Genomic DNA, 13,101 nt, shown 5'->3' on the forward strand with positions numbered 1-13,101 from the left:
TGCACCACTGTGCTGCCACTACACCACTGATAGGCAGCACTGATGGACACTGTTGGGGCTGAACTGATAACCTTTCAAACTAGCTCCGGCTCTCTCCTGTCCTTACATTGTGACAGCACATGAGAAAAGGAATGCTGATACATTGTGGTCAACTATAATTGGACACAGCTGGTCATGTGGTAAAGAGCTGCTGTGATTTTCTCTTAACCCAGATCTGTGATCAGCTGTGCCCGAAGGACCCATCAATCACAGAGCATGGCAGTGGGGCATGTGGGGGGTGGTTCTGAGAGGACTTTAATAAAAACCTTCCCAGAACTGGACGACCTTTGCTGTAGCCATCATTCGGGCTATAGCGCGGTCAGGAAGTCATTAAAGTAATTTCTAGATTGTAAGCTCTAACGAGCAGAGCCCTCTGATCCCTCCTGTATTGATTTGTATTGTGACTGTACTGTACTGTCTTCCCTGATGTAAAGCGCTGTGCAAACTGTTGGCGCTATATAAATCCTGTATAATAATAATAATAATAATAAAGTGGTATTAAATTGTCGGCGTTAAAAAAGAAAAGAAAAAAGTAAACATTTCATACCTGCTTTGTATAATGGTTTTAAACAGAGCAGCCCAATCCTCTTCTTCTCGGGGCCCCAGCCGGCACTCCTGGCTCCTCCCAGTTGACCAGTGCCCAACAACCATGCCACGTTCAAAGTCACTTTAAATCCCATTTTTTCCCCATTCTGATGCTCGGTTTGAACTTCCGCAAATCATCATCACCACATCTAGATGCCTAAATGCATTGAGTTGCTGCCATGTGATTGGCTGATTAGCAGTCTGTGTTACCAAGCAATTAAACAGGTGTACCTAATAAAGTGGCCGGTAGGTTGTATAATCCAACGCATCTGTTGTCGTGCTGCAAGAGATTCTTCGTGTTTTCAATGTGTGTAAAAATAACCAGACTGAGATAAACATATGATAGCGGATCAATATATTATCCATACTGTGAGGACGGATAGGATAAGTGGAGCTAAGGACCTGTAATAGTCCCACTTAAGTATTGATTTGGTGACATGTTCAATCCGACTTGTTTAACTACTTTACTGTCTGGTAGAAATAAGAAGATAGATGTGTGGTGTCTGACATGATTAATGATGACGCTCCCACATCCTGGGAATATCGGCACACTCAGAACAATGTTTTCATAAGAAGATGTTAAAGGGAGGAAAATAGAAAATGAGTCGGCAATAGAACAGAAAAACAGAGAGAGAGAGAGAGAGAGAAGAAGAGACAGGAGAGAGAAAGAAAGAGAAGAAGAGAGAGGAGAGAGAGAGAGAGAGCAATAAGGAGAGGAGAGGAGAGAGAGAGAGGAGAGGGAGAAAAGGAGAGAGAAAGAGAATGTGAGAGCGAAAGAGAAGAATGAGAGAATGGGAGAAAGAAAGAGAGAGAAGGAGAGGGAGAGGAGGATAGAGAAAGAGAAGAAGAGAGCGAAAGAGAAGAATGAGAGGGAGAGCGAGAGAGGGAGAGAGAAAGGGGGAGAGAAATAGGGAGAGAAAAAGAGCGAGAGGGGGAGAGAGTGAGTGAGAGAAAGGGAGAGGAGAGAGAGGAGAGAAAGAAGAGAGAGAGAATGAGCAAAAGAGGAGAGATAGAGAAGGGGGGGGGGGGAGAGAAGGAGCGAAAGATAAATGAGAGAGAGAGAGAGGAGGAGGGAGGGGGATAAGGAGAGAGAATAAGAGAGCTAGAGAAGGAGAGAGAGAAATAGAAGAAGATAGAGAAGGAGAGAGAGAAGGATAGAGAGAGAAAAGGAGAGAGAGAGAGAGAGAGAGAGAGAAAAAGACAGAGAGAGAAAGAGAAGAATGAGAGAAGGGGAAAGGGAGAGAGAAAAAGAGAGGGAGGAGGAGAGAAAGGGGGAGAGAGAGAAAGGGGGGAGAAAGAGAGAGGAGAGAGTGAGAGAACGAGAGAAGAGAGGGAGAAGGAGAGAAAGAGGAGAGAGAAAGAAGGAGAGAGAGATAAGGAGAGAGAAAGAAGGAGTGAGAGAAAGAGGAGAAGGAGAGAGAGGGGGGAGAGAGAGGGGGAGAGATAGAGGGGAGAGAGAAGGAGAGAGGAGAGAGAGAAGGAGAGAGAGAGGAGAGAGAAAGAGGAGAAAGAGAGAGAGAGGGGAGGGAGGGAGGGAGAGAGAGAGAAGGAGAGAGGGGAGGAGAGAGAGAAGGCGAGGGATTGAGAGGGAAAGGAGAAAGAGCGACAGGGAGAGAAAAAGAGAGAGATATATAGGGAGAGAGAGTGAGTGAGAGAAACAGAGAAGAGACAGAGGAGAGAAAGAGGAGAAAGAGAGGGAGAGAGAGAGAGAATGAGAGGGAAGGAAAGAGAGAGAAAGAAAGAGGGGAGAGGGAGAGAGAGAAGGCAAGAGAAAGAGGAGAGAGAGAAGGAGAGGGAGGGAAGGTGAGAGAGAGAGAGAGAAGGAAAGAGAGAATGGTTATGTGTGAGAGAGAGAGAGAGAAGGGGAGAGAGAGAGAAAGAAAAAGAGAGAGCGAGAATAAGGGAGGGAAAGAGTGAATGAGAGAGGGAGGGGGGGATTTGAAGGGTTGGGGAGAAGACACTATAAGATTTGTAATACCAGATTGGTGTGTGTGGGGGGGGGGGGGTATTTGGGGAGTGTTGCGATGGAAATGTACTATCGCCTTGGTGGGGGGGGGGGTGGTGGGGAGGTATTGCGATGCAAATGTACTATCACCCTGGTGGTGGGGGGATATTTGGGGAGTGTTGCAATGGAAATGTACTATCACCCTGGTGGTGGTTCGGGGGGGGGGGGGGTATTGCGATGCAAATGTACTATCACCCTGGTGGTGGCGATGGTGGGCGGGGGGCGGGGGTATTGCGATGGAAATGTACTATCACCCTGGTGGTGGTGGTGGGGGGGCGGGAATTGCGATAGAAATGTACTATCACCCTGGTGGTGGTGGTGGTAGGGGGGGGGGGGGTATTGCGATAGAAATGTACTATCACCCTGGTGTTGGTGGGGGGGGGGGGGTATTGCGATGGAAATGTACTATCACCCTGGTGGTGGTGAGGGGGGGGGGGGGAGTATTGCGATGGAAATGTACTATCACCCTGGTGGTGGTGGTGGTGGGGGGGGGGGGTATTGCGATGGAAATGTACTATCACCCTGGTGGTGGTGGTAGGGGGGGGGGTATTGCGATGGAAATGTACTATCACCCTGGTGGTGGTGGGGGGGGGGGGGGGTATTGCGATGGAAATGTACTATAACCCTGGTGGTGGTGAGGGGGGGGGGTATTGCGATGGAAATGTACCATCACCCTGGTGGTGGTGAGGGGGGGGGGGGGGAGTATTGCGATGGAAATGTACTATCACCCTGGTGGTGGTGGGGGGGGGGGGGTATTGCGATGGAAATGTACTATCACCCTGGTGGTGGTGGTGGTGGGGGGGGGGGGGGTATTGCGATGGAAATGTACTATCACCCTGGTGGTGGTGGGGGGGGGAGGTATTGCGATGGAAATATACTATCACCCTGGTGGTGGTGGGGGGGTATTGCGATGGAAATGTACTATCACCCTGGTGGTGGTGGTAGGGGGGGGGGTATTGCGATGGAAATGTACTATCACCCTGGTGGCGGTGGTAGGGGGGGGGGGGTATTGCGATGGAAATGTACTATCACCCTGGTGGTGGGGGTGGGGGGGGGGGGGGGGGTATTCGATGGAAATGTACTATCACCCTGGTGGTGGTGGTGGGGGGGGAGGTATTGCGATGGAAATATACTATCACCCTGGTGGTGGTGGGGGGGTATTGCGATGGAAATGTACTATCACCCTGGTGGTGGTGGTAGGGGGGGGGGGGCTATTGCGATGGAAATGTATATCACCCTGGTGGCGGTGGTAGGGGGGGGGGGGTATTGCGATGGAAATGTACTATCACCCTGGTGGTGGTGGTGGGGGGGGGGGGGGGGTATTGCGATGGAAATGTACTATCACCCTGGTGGTGGTTTGGGGGGGGGGGGTATTGCGATGGAAATGTACTATCACCCTGGTGGTGGTGGTAGGGGGGGGGGTATTGCGATGGAAATGTACTATCACCCTGGTGGTGGTGGTGGGGGGGGGGGGTTATTGCGATGGAAATGTACTATCACCCTGGTGGTGGTGGTAGGGGGGGGGTATTGCGATGGAAATGTACTATCACCTTGGTGGTGGTGGTAGGGGGGGGGGTATTGCGATGGAAATGTACTATCACCCTGGTGGTGGTGGTGGGGGGGGGGTATTGCGATGGAAATCACCCTGGTGGTGGTGGTAGGGGGTATTGTGATGGAAATCACCCTGGTGCACGGATACTTTAATGAAGGTACAGAGGTTTCTGATGCCGGCCTGCAGGGCTCGGCAAGATTCCCTCTACGTTATCAGATCAATGGCAGGTGGGTCAGTGATTAAATACACCAAATGAATTGCAATGGAAGTCTTGATCTCTTGGCATCAAACAGCTGCATAATTCTGCTGTCTTGCAAACTGAGAGATGAATGGAGAGAATGAGTGCAGATCAGATGAGGGCTGAATGATGTGTGATGGCTGTATAGACAATCACAATCTGTGTCAGTCTGTGAACATTGTGCATGCCTTCTGCCTCATCTGTCATCCTCCTCCTCACATTAGACATGACGGCATTGTGGGATGAAGAAGGAAATTTTATTTGGCGTGTTGAGCCATTCTTATTTTCTATTCTCTTTAAATAAAACATAAAGCTGGAATTTAGACAAACAGTTAAGCGCACAGCTGTAAAAAGTACATAAACATTGGTTTACATAGGAGGATTTTCACCGGTCTGCGCAGTAGGTTTTGTTATACAGTCACCCCTCTCGGAAAATGTAGTCAAGTTGGTGACACTTCTTTTCTCCAATCGCCATAAAGCATAAAATCTTGGTCACTGGCTGGTAACTGGATAGTGAAGGATTATCATCATCACTGCTGCAGTCACCAATCTGCTCCATCCCTTTCTTTGTCAGCAATCTCCCAGTGTTGATCTGAGAGCCCTGTCTGGGTCAATAGAATACGACTGGATTACTTGAGTGCCCTCACCTGGTCTTGCTATGTAATAAATGACAAGAATTTAGGTGCTCATAGCAGCTATATTTAAAGAGAAGCTCCACCCAAAAGGGAAAGATCTGTTTATTTGCCTCCTTCCCCCCCTCCGCTGCCACCTTTGGCACCTTTCGGGGAGGGAGCGGGTACCTGGTTTTGACAGGTACCAGCTCCCACTTTCAGCTGACTTCGCAGAGGCAAACTCATCCGGAAGTTTGGCCCCCTCCTCTTTCCCCCACCACCGGGCCATTCACAAAGCACAGCGCGCTTCGCACGGGCACAGTAGGGTTTTACGTACCCTAAATGGCGGCGGCAGCACCCGAGAGCTGATAGAAAAATCGGCATGGGTGAAGATACTGCTGGATTTGGGGACAGGTAAGTGTTCTAAACCTGCCTGCCCAGAAACCTAGATGGGGCAATTGCGGGGCTGCATGACTGAGTGCAAAACCCTGGTCGGGTGCGGACTGAGCGGGGGGGGGGAGGGTTGTGCCACCCCTCTATAAAAAATAAAACACCAGCCGCCACTGATACATACACTTAAAGCAGGGTTCCACCCACTTTTGAGAGGTGGTCTTAAACGAAAGACCTCTACACCTCTTGTTTCTGGATGTTGAAAAAATATATTTTTTTCCTTTGGTGCTTTTTTGGAAGTACAAGTGTACTTCTGATTCTGCCCGGCCGCAACCCGGCCCTGGACGTCACGTCCCCTTCTTCGGCGAGCACCCCCGTTGTCTTTAAGAACCTGTGTGTGTCCCAGAAGACAAGCTGGCCATTCACAAAGCGCCGCAGGACTCGTGCGGAGAGGCTCCACTGCCAGTTTCCCTTAGTTGGAATGGCGGCGCCTGCACTCAATCCGATGGACAGATCGGCCATGGGGGGCCGACATCACGGGCTCCCTGGACAGGTATGTGTCCTTTTTAAAAGTCAGCAGCTACAGTATTTTTAGCTGCTGAGCCAGCGGGACCCGAAGTGCGTGATTCTGCGTGACCAGGTGCCTCGACGTACGTTTCGTGTTACCACGTCATCAGGAAGCGAGTTGGCGCAAGATTTTCACCTCCCAATGGACATACAGTGATCAATAGACATACAGTGATCAATGGACATACAGTGATCAATGGACATACAGTGATCAATGGACATACAGTGATCAATAGACATACAGTGATCAATAGACATACAGTGATCAATGGACATACAGTTATCAATAGACATACAGTGATCAATGGGCATACAGTGATCAATAGACATACAGTGATCAATAGATATACAGTGATCAATAGACATACAGTGATCAATGAAGAAGAAATACAACATTAGATAACATTACTTGTTATCACAAGAGTTCAGCTGAGTGAAGCCTTCTCTGTCTTCTCTGTATCAGTCCATCCAACTTCATTTACAATAAACTTCACCTCCGAAATATTTACCCCCCCCTTCATGACCAGGTTTTTATTTGCGCTATGCCCCTGCGTTACTTTGACAATTGCTCGTCGTGCAACGCTGTACCCAAATAAAATTTATATAATTCCCCCCCCCCCTCACAAATAGAGATTTATTTTGGTGGTATTTGATCATGTTTGTGTTTATTATTTTATGCGCTAAATACAAAAAAAGACCGACAATTTCGAAAAAAAAAATATTTTTTACTTTCTGCTTTAAAACATTTCCAATATAAAAAAATGTAAAAAATACATAAAAATTCTTCATCAATTTAGGCCAATATGTATTCTGATACATATTTTTGGTTAAAAAAAAAATCCCAATAAGCGCATATTGATTGGTTTACGCAAACGTTATAGCGTCTTCAAACTATTGTATACACCGTATTTATCACGGTATAACGCGCTCCCGCGTATACCGCGCACCCCTAAAGTTGCCCCGAATCCTGTGGAAAAAAAGTTTTGGTGTCTTGCGCGGCGTCCATCGGCGGCCTCGTCAGGTCCGGCGTCCGTCTGCGGCTTCGGGTGTCCTCTTCGTCGGGTCCGGCGTCCTTCCGCGGCTTCGGTTATCCTCTTCGTCGGGTCCGGCGTCCTTCTGCGGCTTCGGGTGTCCTCTTCGTCGGGTCCGGCGTCCTTCTGCGTCGTCCTCGCGTCCTCCCCGCTCGTTTCCCGCGCCGAGTTTGAATACCGCGCCCGACATATACAGAGCGCAGTACACTCGTGTATTGTCGGCAATGCTCGGCTACCCGCGCTGACGTCCTGTACGTCCACGAGTGTACTGCGCTCGGTATATGTCGGCGCAGTATTCAAACTCGGCGCGGGAAAGCGGGTATCGGCGTATACCGCGCACCCACAATTTTGCCCTGATTTTCAGGGCAAAAAAGTGCGCGGTATACGCCGATAAATACGGTATATTTATGGAATTTGTATTTATTTATTAATTTTTTTTGTTTACAAACAATTTTTATTATTGTAAAAGGTCAAAACATAGTACAAGCAGAGGGAGTGACAGCAGCACTGCATCTGGTGACAGGCTATGGGTGGCAAGTGGCACAATCGCCTGACAAATAACCCACCGCCAAATTCCCCATCAACCCCCGAGACTACATTACCCCCGCCCCCGTATCTTTTTTTGGGGGGGGGGGAGGTGAGAGAGGGGGTGTGTCCCTGAATGGCAGTTTGGAAATGTGGTCACCCTACCGTTGATGGGTTGCCAACCCCAGGATTAGCGTGTGCCCAGGCACACCTGGCACACCTATAGTGCCCATCTTCTCAGACATTATCATTTCTAGGAAAACCACTTTTTTTCCACTCCCAGCCTGCAATCTTCCCTCTGTGTTAACTATAAAAAGATTGAGTGTGTTGAAAAGAAATGCAGACAATGGCTGTGAACTCGTATGTCCCGGACCTGTTTGTCTGGCAGCGTTGATGTGGCAGACATTAACATGCGGGGAATCAGGATACGTTAAACTGACTGCCACTTGCAAATTAGGCGCCTAATTGGATGAGTGCGGACTATTAATATAGTGAATGAGAACATCGGGGAAAACTCGACAAAAACAAATTCACGTGTCTAGCTACAAAGACTCATGAGGGTGCACATCAAAGCCTTTACATTATGGAGATAATTAATATGCATTAAAGTGTTTATATTGAACATGGCTCAGCGTGCGCCATGTTTAATGGCTTTGATTAAAAAACTGATATTTTTAGGCCAGTGAACAGAAAAACAAAATGTACAGTGTGGATGCAAGTTACATTTCCATAAAGAATATAAATATTTAAACTGTGTGTGTATCAGGGGCGGACTGACCATTGGGGCTCCCGGGCACTGACTGAGGGCCCCATGCCTCTAGGGGGGCCAATCAGGGTTGCCGGGCTCAATAAAACCAGGGACAGTATGTAAAAACCTGTGTTTTTTTACATCTGTCCCTGATATGTCCGAAACCAGCATGCTTTTGATGTTAAAATTCTGAGATTTTAGCTGCCTCCTGGCGTGGTTGCCATCTGTAAGCTTGGGGGCCCCATAATCTTCTATTGCCCGGGGGCCCCATGAGTTGTCAGTCTACCCCTGGTGTGTATATAACAGTGTTGCCAACCGTCTGTATTTTTACGGACAGTCCGTAAAAACGGGCACTTTTTCCCCCCGTTTGTAAATGTCCGTGGTTGCTGGAATGTGCCAGTAAAAATAGCCGTGATCGGTTCGACTTGGAACTGCGTATGGAGATTGGAGGCAGGGGGGTGATTGGAGGCAGGGGGTGATGGTGGCTGCGGTGGCACCGCAGAGGGGGATGGAGGCAGGGGGAGATTGGAGGCAGGGGGTGTTAGTGGCAGGGGGTGATGGTGGCACCGCAGAGGTAGGGGGATGGAGACAGGGGTTGTTGGTGGCACCGCAGAGGGGGATGGAGGCAGGGGGTGATTGGAGCCAGGGGGCCTGGGGGAGATTGGAGGCAGGGGGTATTAGTGTTAGGGGGTGATTGGAAGGAGGAGGTGATTGGAGGCAGGGGGTGATGGTGGCACCGCAGAGGGGGAGGGTGGCATTGCAGAGGGTGGGGATGGCGACAGGGGTTGTTGGTGGCACCACAGAGGGGGATGGGGGCAGGGGACGATGGAGGCTGTGGGTGATTGGAGGCAGAGGGAGATTGGAGGCAAGGGGAGATTGTGTCACCGCAGAGGGGGGTGAAGGCAGGGGGTGATTTGACTAAATAATTTGCACTTTTTTATATCGAAAATAACAAAAATATGTTTTTTTACCTTAACCACTTAAGCCCCGGACCAAAATGCAGGTAAATGACCAGGCCCCTTTTTGCGATTCAGCACTGTGTCGCTTTAACTGACAATTGCGCGGTCGTGGGACGTGGCTCCCAAACAAAATTGGTGTCATTTTTTTCCCACAAATAGAGCTTTCTTTTGATGGTATTTGATTACCTCTGCGGTTTTTATTTTTTGCGCTATAAACAAAAATAGAGCGACAATTTTGATATTTTTTACTTTTTGCTATAATAAATATCCCCCAAAAATATATAAAAAAAATAGTTTTTTTCCTCAGTTTAGGCCGATACGTATTTTTCTACATATTTTTGGTAAAGCGTTTATCGGTTGGTTTGCGCAAAATTTATAGCGTTTACAAAATAGGGGATAGTTTAATTGCATTTTTATTAATTATTTTTTTTTACTACTAATGGCGGCGATCAGCAATTTTTTTCATGACTGCGACATTATGGCGGACACTTCGGACAATTTTGACACATTTTTGGGACCATTGTCATTTTCACAGCAAAAAATGCATTTAAAATGCATTGTTTATTGTGGAAATGACAGTTGCAGTTTGGGAGTTAACCACAAGGGGGTGTGGATGGGGTTGTTTCACCTAGTGTGTGTTTACAACTGTAGGGGGGTGTGGCTGTAGGAGTGACGTCATCGATTGTGTCTCCCTATAAAGGGGATGACACGATCGATGCAGCCGCCACAGTGAAGCACGGGGAAGCCGTGTTTACACGCGGCTCTCCCCGTTCTTCAGCTCCGGGGACCGATGGCGGGACCCCAGCGGCGATCGGGTCCGCGGGTCCCGCCGTCCCGGAGCTTCGGATCGGGTCGCGGGAGCGCGCCCGCGACCCACGGCTGGGTACATGTACAGGACGTACATGACTGTTTACAGGGTATAGAGACATAATAGTTAACTGATTCCTTTTAAAAATGATTAAAAATAGATAAAAATCAATCATATAATGTACCTGTAGTTTCTAGTTTCGTTTTTGCATGTTGTTTCCTGCTTCTGTGATGTACAGAACCAATACAGGGCAGTGATGGTTTGGAAAACAAAACTGATTGGTGCTGAGGGGTTTTAGACACACATAGGTAGATTCACAAAGAGTTAGGCCGGCTTATCAATAGATAAGCCGGCCTAACTCTGAATCTACGCCGGCGTTTGTTTAAGCGTATGCTCAAATAGAGATACGCTTAAACAAAGCTAAGATAGGACGGCTTGCGCCGTTCTATCTTAGATTGCATTTTTTGGATGGCCGCTAGGTGGCGCTTCCATTGCGGCCGGCGTAGATTATGTAAATGAGCTTTTACGCCGATTCCCGAACGTACGCGAGCCCACCGCAGTCGATTAACGTCGTTTCTGTAAGGCCTTAGGCGGCCTAAAGTTATTCCACCTATGAGGTGGAATAACAATGTTAAAGTATGGCCGCCGTTCCCGCCGCGAGGTTCAAATTTTTTACGTCGTTTGCGTAAGTCGTCCGCGAATCGGGAGTTACGTCGTTTACGTCCGCGTCAAAATCAATAGGCCCGTACGGCGTACTTAGCCGCAATGCGCCCTGGGAAATGTAGGCACCCGGCGCATTCGCAGTAAGAAAAAACGTCAAAAAACATGAGGTCAAGCCTCATTAGCATTAAACACGCCCCCCCAACCCATTTGAGTTAGGCGCCCTTACGCCCGCCGTGTTTACACTACGCCGCCCTAAGTAAGGAGGTAAGTGCTTTCTGAATCATGTACTTTCCTCTTTTACTTAAGGCGGCGTAGTGTAAACACGCTAGGCTACGCCGACCTATTTTTAGGCGCCCCTACCTGAATCTACCCAACAGTAATCACACCTCCTTGATTAGAGACCACAGAGAGAAAGCTCCCAGGGCTATGGTCATCAGTAAACAGACAACCAGGAAGTGTGGAGATCAGAGAAGAATTACAGCAACTTGAGAGCAAAAACGAACAACGAGGACATGAAAACAGCACTGCATTAAGGTAAAGGAAGCTATTTAGATAAAAAAATATATATTTTACAAACCCTTTAAATACCAGAATTGTGTTTCTTATATTTGCCTGAAGTTCCCTTTTAGCATAAAGTTTATTTAAAAGAAAATTTGAATTTCATTTTCAGAATCCGTACTCCTTCCTTCTCTCGTCCGCCTGGAGCTCTCATAACAAAAGGGCTTCTTTTATGTGCCAACTAATTATCCACCTTGTGTTCCTCGCAGGACCCTCCGCCTCCTCCTCTCCGGCAGACCGAAGTGAGAATCACGAGGACTTCAGAGGAACTTCAGGTAAGAAGAATGACGTGCGGCGAAAATTATATTCCCACTATCCATTCCAATTGCGCTCTCCCTAACTGTAAGAGAACATTGTGCCTAGGCGGGAGAGATAATATAAACATCCATTGTAATCAGCCACAATGCGCTGACTCACGGCCGGCGGTAACCTTGAAAACTTACACGGGAAGGAAGAACGACGGAGGTTGTGGCTGCGGGGAATTTCTTTAATAAGACAAGCCCGAGGTTTATTGTAATGATATTATAGTGGGATACCAGTGCATCCACGAGATATGAACTGAAAACGATTGAGAGAAGCCGCAGAGGCGTCTTGTTATAATTGTCAATTATTCCTAAACAGTTACAGTGAATATTTTCTATGTGTGGGGAGGTGACGGTGATTTCGAGATTGGACGGAATCACGGAAATACTGCGGCGATATCTTTGTACAGTCGTTTAGGCATCACTAAGGGGTCTATTTATCCGGAATTCCCTTTATGAATGTTTCATCATTTACACAAACGTAATGAATAAAACCCATTTGGATTGTAGTATTAGTTTCTTTTTGTTGCCTTGCATCGTATATATATATATATGTAGCGCCCTGCTCCCAAAGATGGGGGCGCTATTTCAAATTTAAGGGATGTCTGGGCCAATAGTTGGGCCCAGACCTGTTGAATTATATACAAATTTGCCTCTGTTCTGGTTGTGGTACTGCCTGGTAGTAATTGCTCTTGTTGCCTGTAGGTGGCTGTGAGAAGACCCTTTGCTCGCTCGGTTCTGCTCTCCCGACACTCCTCTGCTTCTATTGGATCAGATTGCCAATTGCAACGTCTGATGGTCCAGTCATCCAAGGTTCCGGGATCCGAACTACAGCTATGTGCCGTTCGGACCCATTAAGAACACACACCAGGCAGGCTGTATGTATGTTCAAACAGGACTCTTTATTTTCAAGTACACAGCACACTTTTATACAGAATTTGGGACATCCCACCCCCAACAACCGCTTTCCTATTTCCTATTGCTTACAGTAATACAAAAAAAAACATCCCCCCCAGTAGGATAGCTTAATAGCATCATGAGCCCCTGGGCAAAGTAATGCTCTGGGGCCCCTACAATGATGACAGTGCGGGTAAACAGACATTAAGTAGGTAGGAGGCAGACTGCCTCCCCTTTGCATCTATCACTCTCAGTGCCATCATGGGGCCCCCAATTTCAGGGCTCAAGGACCAGCTGCTTTGGGAAATGTGCAGGGGCCCCCCATGCAGCTGGGGCCCCTGGGCAGTGCCCAGGTGTGCCCTCTCATTAAGACAGCCCTGGGTGGGGGGGGGGACTTAGTGGAATTTGGAAAGGGATTTGGAAAGGAAAATAAAAACACAAATGCAAAGAACAATGCAATGAACTAAATTAGACTATATTTTATACACCTACAAAAAAAACAAAAAACGTTGTGAATTCAAGCAAATGTAGCATAAGCAGCAAGAGTTTCTATTTTAGCACCATTTCACTGAAGAGGAGGAAAAAAGTAATTTTGTGCCAAAATCAGTTCTGCTAAAAACCTC

This window comes from Rana temporaria, chromosome 11, assembly GCF_905171775.1.
Source record: "Rana temporaria chromosome 11, aRanTem1.1, whole genome shotgun sequence".
In the NCBI taxonomy this organism is placed as follows: domain Eukaryota; kingdom Metazoa; phylum Chordata; class Amphibia; order Anura; family Ranidae; genus Rana; species Rana temporaria.